The sequence below is a fragment of the Tachyglossus aculeatus genome, chromosome X1 (genome assembly GCF_015852505.1).
Source record: "Tachyglossus aculeatus isolate mTacAcu1 chromosome X1, mTacAcu1.pri, whole genome shotgun sequence".
In the NCBI taxonomy this organism is placed as follows: Eukaryota; Metazoa; Chordata; class Mammalia; order Monotremata; family Tachyglossidae; genus Tachyglossus; species Tachyglossus aculeatus.
Genome location: NC_052101.1, coordinates 86795903 through 86804058, shown reverse-complemented (window position 1 = coordinate 86804058; position 8156 = coordinate 86795903).

Genomic DNA, 8156 nt, shown 5'->3' with positions numbered 1-8156 from the left:
TATTATTATTACAGTAGATACTGCATGTGGTAGATACAGCACAGGGGTAGAGAAGCAGCATGGCCATGCCCCTTCTGAGTTTACCACCATTTGGGGAACAGTGGAGTTCAGGTCCTCTTGATTATGAGACGCAGCATTGCTTAGTGGAAAGAGCATGGGCTTAGGAGTCAGAGGTCGTGGGTTCTATTCTGGCTCCACCACTTATCAATCAATCAATCATATTTATTGAGCACTTACTGTGTGCAGAGCACTGTACTAAGCACTTGGGAAGTACAAGTTGGCAACATATAGAGACAGTCCCTACCCAACAGTGGGCTCACAGTCACTACTATCCTCTGCCTGTCCCTCTTTCTGTTCATTTACTTTTTCTGCCTTATTCTGTTGCTCTACTCTCCTCCCTTTTCCTTTTCTCTATTTCTGGCACCACCAAGAAGCAAAGTGGCCTAGTAGGAAGAACATGGGCCTGGGAGTTGGGGAACATTATCAGCTGTGTGACTTTGGACAAGTCACTTAACTTCTCTGTGCCTCAGTAACCTCATCTGTAAAATGGGGATTAAGACTGTGAGCCCCACGTGGGACAACCTGATTACCTTGTATCTACCCCAGCACTTAGAACAATGCTTGGCACATAGTAAGCACTTAACAAATACCATCATCATCATCATTATTATTATTATACAAGGTAATCGGGTTAGACAGAGTCCCTGTCCCATATAGGGCTCACATTCGTTCATAGATGAGGTAACTGAGGCACGGAGAAGTTAAGTGGCTTGCCCAAGGCCGCAGAGCAGACAAATGTTGGAGACAGAATTTGAACCCAGATTCTCTGACTCCCAGGCCCATGCTCTTTCCACTAGATGTCGCTGCTTCAGTCACAGGGAGGATGGTGGTGGTGTCAAGGGAGATGGATAAATAAATCATATTTATTGAGAGCTTACCATGTGCAGAGCACTGTACTAAACGCTTGGGAGAGTACAACATAATAGAATTTGTAGACATGTGATTTGTCCACAATGAGCTTACAGTCTAGAGAGGGAGACAGATAGTATAATTAAATTATGGCTATGAACATAAGTGCTGTGAGGTTGAGGGTGGGGTGAATAAAAGGTGCAAATCCAAGTGCAAGGGTGGTGAAGAAGGAAATTGAGAAGAGGGGAAGGTTTAGGAGAGAAAATGAAAAGTTCCAGGTTTGGACATGTCGAGTTTGAGGTTCCAGCAAGTCAGGCAGATGGAGATCAGAGCATATGTGGGATTGGCTAGTAGAGGAGAGGTCAGGGCAAGAGAAATAGATTTCAGAATCATCCACATAGGGATTATCAGTGAAGGGGGCAAAAACCTGACTGTAGTGGGTCAAGAGGAGGAGAAGAAGTGAAAGCATTGAGTGCATGCAGCCCTTTCAAGGACCTTGGACAGGAAATGGAGGAGGGAGAAGCATAGAAAAGAGTCAATCTTTTCCTCCTGAAATGACCAAACCCAAATCATACCAGATTAATAAAAGATCTTTCCTAAATTGAGGGGATTATTGTGGAGAAAATATTATAGGTAATATATAAATATACATATAAATATATATGCATTATATATGTTAATCACTTTTCTATTTCACAGAGAGCCACATTTCTAGATATTCTCCAACTGTTCTTTATATATGTCAAATGTGTTTGGTCAAATATTTCAGATGCACAAAATAAAACTCAGGTGGGTAATTACGTTCATACTGGTGAAAAATGATATTCAATCTCATTTATATTCATGAACATTAATGTTGATATGTGAGTTAAATATTTATTCACAATCATTCCTAATATCCCTGAATTTGGAATATGAAAGGATTAAAATGCCTCCACACCCTGTCCAAATGCCTCACTGCTTGGAGGCAAAATTACATAATCTGATTTCCTGTCTTTCTTCTGAGTAGAGATTTTAGTAGTAGTGTGGAGCACACACTTGGTGTGGTGCACTGTCCTAAGCACATGGGAAATGCAGAATGATGGAGTGACACATTCCCTGCCCACTAGGAGCTTATACTCTAGAGGGTGAGACAAACATAATTCGGAGCATTTTCCTGGTGCCCACTCTTCTCCCAGGCCAGATTCCTACAGAGGTCATTGATAACTCCTATCCAGATGCCTTGAAACCCCCTCCCCAGGTTCCAGGAAACTCGAGAGTAATGTTGGAAGTTTCTATAGCACCCCAAAAGGAGATGACAGTGTGGGTAGGGGAATGGCCAAGAGTGAGGAAATCAGGGAAGAATTGATCAGTCATTTAATCAATGGTATTTATGGGGTGCTTACTGTGTGCCGAGCATGGTACTAAGATCTTGGAAGATTACAGTATAATAGGGCTGGTAGACATGATCCCTGCCCTCAAGGAACTTACATTATAGTGGTGGAGGAGAATGGAGTATGGATCATGAAGCAATGCACACAGGAGTAGGAGTTGGGAGTTGGGGGGAGAAAAGACAGTAGGATGACCCTTATTCAGGATGTGATCAGGAAACCCAAGTTTCCGAACTCAACATTGAAGGGCAGAACCAAACCTTTCACACTGAGACCAAAACTTGCCTTGACTACTGAGCGTGTTTAGCATGATGGCTAGAGAATCCGTGAGTGCGAATTTTGGGTATGGTATAAACCTTCCAGGAGTACTACGTTGTATAGGATACTCCTGATTTTAAGCCCCCTCTCTGCCCCTTGAAAAATCATCATCATTATTATTGTATTCAATTTGTATTCATATTTGACTTGTTAAATACTTACTATGTGTCAAGCACGGTACTAAGGGCTGGAGTAGAAACAAGATATTCAGGTTGGACTGAGTCCCTGTCCTATTTAGGGCTCACAGTCTAAGGAAGCAGGAGGATTTAATCCCCATTTTACAGATGAGGAAACTGAGGTGCAGAGAAGTGAAGTGACTTGTCCAAAGTCACACAGCAGGCAAGTGTCGGAGCCAGGATTAGAGCTCAGGTCCTCTGATTCCCAGACCCATGCTCTTTCTACTAGGCCACACTGCTTGTAAAAAATGCTGATAGGGACCCTTAGCATAGGGTCTTAGCATAGAGAAAGAGCTTCTGGTTCACTTAGGGAACCAATGTTGGTACTCCACAAGACTCTGTGAGACAATTGGTGCTCTACTGGAATGAGACTCTGGCAATTGGAATTTTTTTTAATTTTTATTTTATGGTATTTGTTAAGTGCTCACTCTATGCTGTAATAAGGGCTGGGGTAGCTAGTCAGGTTGGACACAGTCCATGTCCCACATGGGGCTTGCAGTCTTAGTCCCTATTTTATAGATGAGGTACCTGAGGCCCAGAGAAGTGAAGTGATTTGCCCAAGGTCGTACAGCAGACAAGCGGCAGAGCCAGGATTAGAACCCAGATACTTCTGACTCCCAGGCCTGTGCTCTATATACACTAGGCCACGCTGCTTTCCTAAACGTTCAGGGCTTCTGGGAACATAAAATGAGAAAAGAGATGGTAGCGAGGCATAGTAAAGAAAGAGTGTATCCAGTAAAAGTAAGGGAATCAGAGGAGTAGGGAAACAAGATTCCCTCTCACCAAAAAAATATATAATACCCACATCTGCAGAATGTGATGAAAACCGAGGGAGGCAGGGAAGTCCAGAGGCAAAATCTATACTGCTTCCCACCTTTTTTAAAAAAATTAGCACTCCTCCTACTTTAGGAAATGCCACCTTTACATTGCCAAAGTGCAGTGATAAGATGGAAGTGTTCTTCTATCGAGAGTTGTCAAAAATGACATGATTCTGAAATGGCAAATTTCATTAATTGCAAATCCTTGAAGTTAAAAATATACAAGAAAAATCTTAAAGGAAACTTGGTTTTAGAAAGCTGCCTGGCTGGTATCAAGGTTCCATTGAGATTATTATACAGTTGATTTTTCCATTTTTATTATTTGAGACACTTGAAAACAGAACTGGGATATACGGAGGTTGTTCTAATAATTAGCCAAAGTGGGAGATGTTATGTCATATCACTCAATTAATTGCATTTATTGAGTGCTTATTGTATGCGGAGCACTGTCCTAAGCACTTGGAAAAGTATAATATAACAGAGTTGATAGACACATTCCCTGCCCACAGGGAACTTACAGTCTATCATGGCTACAGTGCTGGTGGTGGTGATGGTAATCAATCAATCAATCAGTGGTATTTATTGAGCACTTACCTTGTGCAGAGCACTGTCCTAAGCATTTGGGGGAGTACAATCTAACAAAGTTTGTAAGCATGTTCCCTGCCCACAATGAGCTTACAGTCTAGAGGGGGAGACAGACTTTAAAATTAATTAATTAATTAAGGACGTTTACATAAATGCCGTGGGGTTGATAATGCTGTCACAAGCGGAAAAGAGGAGGAGTGGAAGGAAGCCTAAGAGAATAGATGTTGTCGACACACTCCTCTCTACTTCTCCACTTACCTCCTGCTTTGCCACTGCTGCCCCACTTTCACCACAACCCCCTCCCGACTCCGCCTTAGTGAAGCAAAGTGAGACTTAAAGGAATCTTGCTGCCGGTTTTTCATGGAGTGTGGGATGGATCCCAAGATTTGGTCCCAACCTGCTTAATAATAATGATGATGATGGCATTTATTAAGCACTTACTATGTGCAAAGCACTGTTCTAAGTGCTGGGGAGGTTACAGGGTGATCAGGTTGTCCCACGGGTAGCTCACAGTCTTAATCCCCATTTTACAGAGGAGGTAACTGAGGCACAGAGAAGTTAAGTGACTTACCCAAAGTCACACAGCTGACATTTGGCAGAGCCAGAGTTTGAACCCATGATGTGGGTTCAAACCCATACTTAATGTGGAGTAACTTGTCTCTTTTACATATAACTTCCCCAAGATGCACAGACATATGCTCACATTTGTACCCCTACTTTCATAAATTCATAAATAGAGAAGCAGCATGGCTCAGTGGAAAGAGCTCGGGCTTTGGAGTCAGAGGTCATGGGTTCAAATCCCTACTTTGCCTATTGTCAGCTGTGTGACTTTGGGCAAGTCACTTCACTTCTCTGTGCCTCAGTTACCTCATCTGTAAAATGGGGATTAAGACTGTGAACCCCCCGTGGGACAACCTGATCACCTTGTAACCCCCCCAGCGCTTAGAACAGTGCTTTGCACATAGTAAGCCCTTAATAAATGCCATTATTATTATTATTGTAAATTCTTCTATACTCCCCTTCTTCACAGCCAGTGTGCCTTCTTCAAATATGAAGGATATTTATATGCACACTGTACATATATCTCAATCATATTTGCTGAGCACTTACCATGTGTAGAGCACTGCTCTAAGTGCTTGGGAGAGTACAATATATCTGAGTTGGTAGACATGTTCCCTGCCTATAACAAGCTTACAGTCTAGAGGGACTACATACATACTTATTTAGAGCCAGAGGACCAAAGCAGTTGTCCAGCCAAAGACACCTCAGGATTCTGGGAGAGTTTTCATCTTTACAATGGGTAGCTGCAATCATCCAACAAACAGTGTTTTCCGAGACTGGAGGGCTTTATATCCAGCATAAGTGCTGGTGCAGGAGGGACAATCAATCAATCTCAAATTCCTCTCCTCCAATTCTCTCTGGACCCCCTCCAACCTGGTTTCCATCCTTTTCCCTCCACAGAAACCACTTTCTCAAAGGTCACCAGTGATCTCCTTCTTGCCAAATCCAATGGCCTGTACTCCATCCTAATCCTCCTCGACCTCTCAGCTGCCTTCGACACCGTGGACCCCCCCCCCCCCCCCCGCCCCGGAATCATTATCCAACCTTGGCTTCGCTGACATTGTTCTCCCCTGGTTCTCCTCTTATCTCTCTGGTCATTCATTCTCCATCTCCATCACGGGCTACTCCTCTGCCTCCCACCCCCTAACTGTGGGGGTCCCTCAAGGTTCAGTTCTGGGTCCCCTTCTATTCTCCATCTTCACCCTTCTATTCTCCATCTACACCCACTCCCTTGGAGAACTCATTTGTTCTCACGACTTCAACTACCTCCGCAGTGCAAATGATTTCCAAATCTACATCTCCAACCCTGATCTCTCTCCCTCTCTGAAGTCTCATATCTCTACTTGGATGTCCCCTCGTCATGTCAAGCTTAACATGTCCAAAGCAGAAGTCCTTATCTTCCCACCCGAACCCTGTCCTCCCCCTGACTTTCCCATCACCATAGATGGCACCACCATCCTTCCTGTCTCACAAGCCCATAACCTTGGCATTGTCCTCAACTCCTCTCTTTCATTCAACCCACTTATTCAATTCATCACCAAATCCTGTGGGTCCCACCTTCACAACATTGCTAAAATCCACCCTTTTCTCTCCATCCAAACTGCTATCACATTAATACAATCACTCATCCTATCCTGCCTGGATTACTGCATCAGCCAGCCTCCTGTCTCTCCCCACTCCAGTCTATACTTCACTTTGCTGCCTGGATCATTTTTCTAAAAAAAGGTTCAGGACATGTTTCCCGACTCCTCAAAAAACCCCAGTAGTTGCCCATCCACCTCCACAACAAAGAAAAACTCCTCACCATTGGATTTAAAGCATTCAGTCAGCTTGCCTCCTCCTACCTCACCGTGCTACTTGCCTCCTACAACCCAGCCCACACACTTCATTACTCTAATGCTAATTTTCTCACTATGCCTTGGTCTCATCTATCTCACCGCTGAACCCTTGCCCACATCCTGCCACGGCCTGGAATGCCCTCCCTCCTCAAATCCGACAGGCAATTCAAAGCCTTTTTGAAGGTACATCGCCTCCAAGAGGCCTTCCCTGACTAAACCCCCCTTTCCTCTTCTCCCACTCCCTTCTGCATCACCCTGACTTGCTCCCTTTGTTCTTCCACCCTCCTAACCCCACAGCACTTATGTACATATCTGTAATTTATTGATTTATACTGTCTGTCTCACTTCTCTAGACTGTGAGCTCATTGTGGGCAAGGAATATGTCTGTTCATTGTTGTATTGTGTTCTTCCCAGCACGTACTAGCGTTGTCTATGCACAGTAAGTGCTTAATAAATATGACTGAATGAATCGAATGAATCAGTGAATCAATCAGTGGTATTTATTGAGTGCTTATCATGTGCAGAACACTGTACTAAGTGCTTGGGAGAGTACAATACACCAGAATTGGCAGAAACATTCCCTGCCCATAACGAGCTTACAGTCACCAGAGGGGTCTTCTTCAAAAATTTTATCTTTAGTGCTTTGCATAATAGTAAGCGCTTAATAAATGCTATAAAAATGGCCATAAACCTTCTTTGGGTGCTTCAGGTAAGGAAAGTTTAGAGATCCACCCAGAGAATGTTATCCCATTTTCAGTACAAAAAAAATGGTGCTATAATAACTCCCAGATTTTCAGCAGGAAGGAGGAAATCAGAAAGTTGTTCTAAAGAATGTCTAGTATTGTATGTTTAGTGTTTCCTCAGCACTTTGGTAACAGATACTATACAAATAGATCACCTAATCGATGGTATTTATTGAGCGCTTACTGGGTGCAGAGCACTGTATATTAAAATCTTGGAATAATGAGGTAATACAATAGTACAATGGAGTTGATAGACATGATCCCTGACCACAATGAGCTTACAGACTAGAGAGGGAGACACATATTAACATAAATTGTAGATAGATATGTATGGATATGTGGGGCTGGGAGAAGGGTGACTATCAAAGTGTTTAAGGGGTACAGACCCAAGTGCATAGAGGGTGCAGAAGGGAAGGCTTAGACAGAGTGTACCCTATTTATGTTATTGAAAATCTTGTAACAAATTTTAAAAAATCCTTCTGCATTTTGACCATGGGTTTTGATTTTTCCATTTATTTCTAATCCAGTCACCAAGACTAGTATGTGATCTTCTGCTAATTCATTGGCTCAGTTTTGAATCAAATGAGCTTCTGCAATATGATTGACATTTTTTAGAACCACCAAATTGAATTAACTGTTTGATTACATTTGATTTAAACACTAACAGGGTTATCCATTTCCTGTGATGTAATAAAAAGATCTAATAGCCAGCCTGCCAATCTATAATTGTCTCCTGAAATGTTGAGATCAACAGGGTAATGGGGAGACAGGGAAGGCTAAATAAATATAAAGGAAAAAGATGAAGATGAGGAGTGGAAATGATTTGGTATTCAGCACC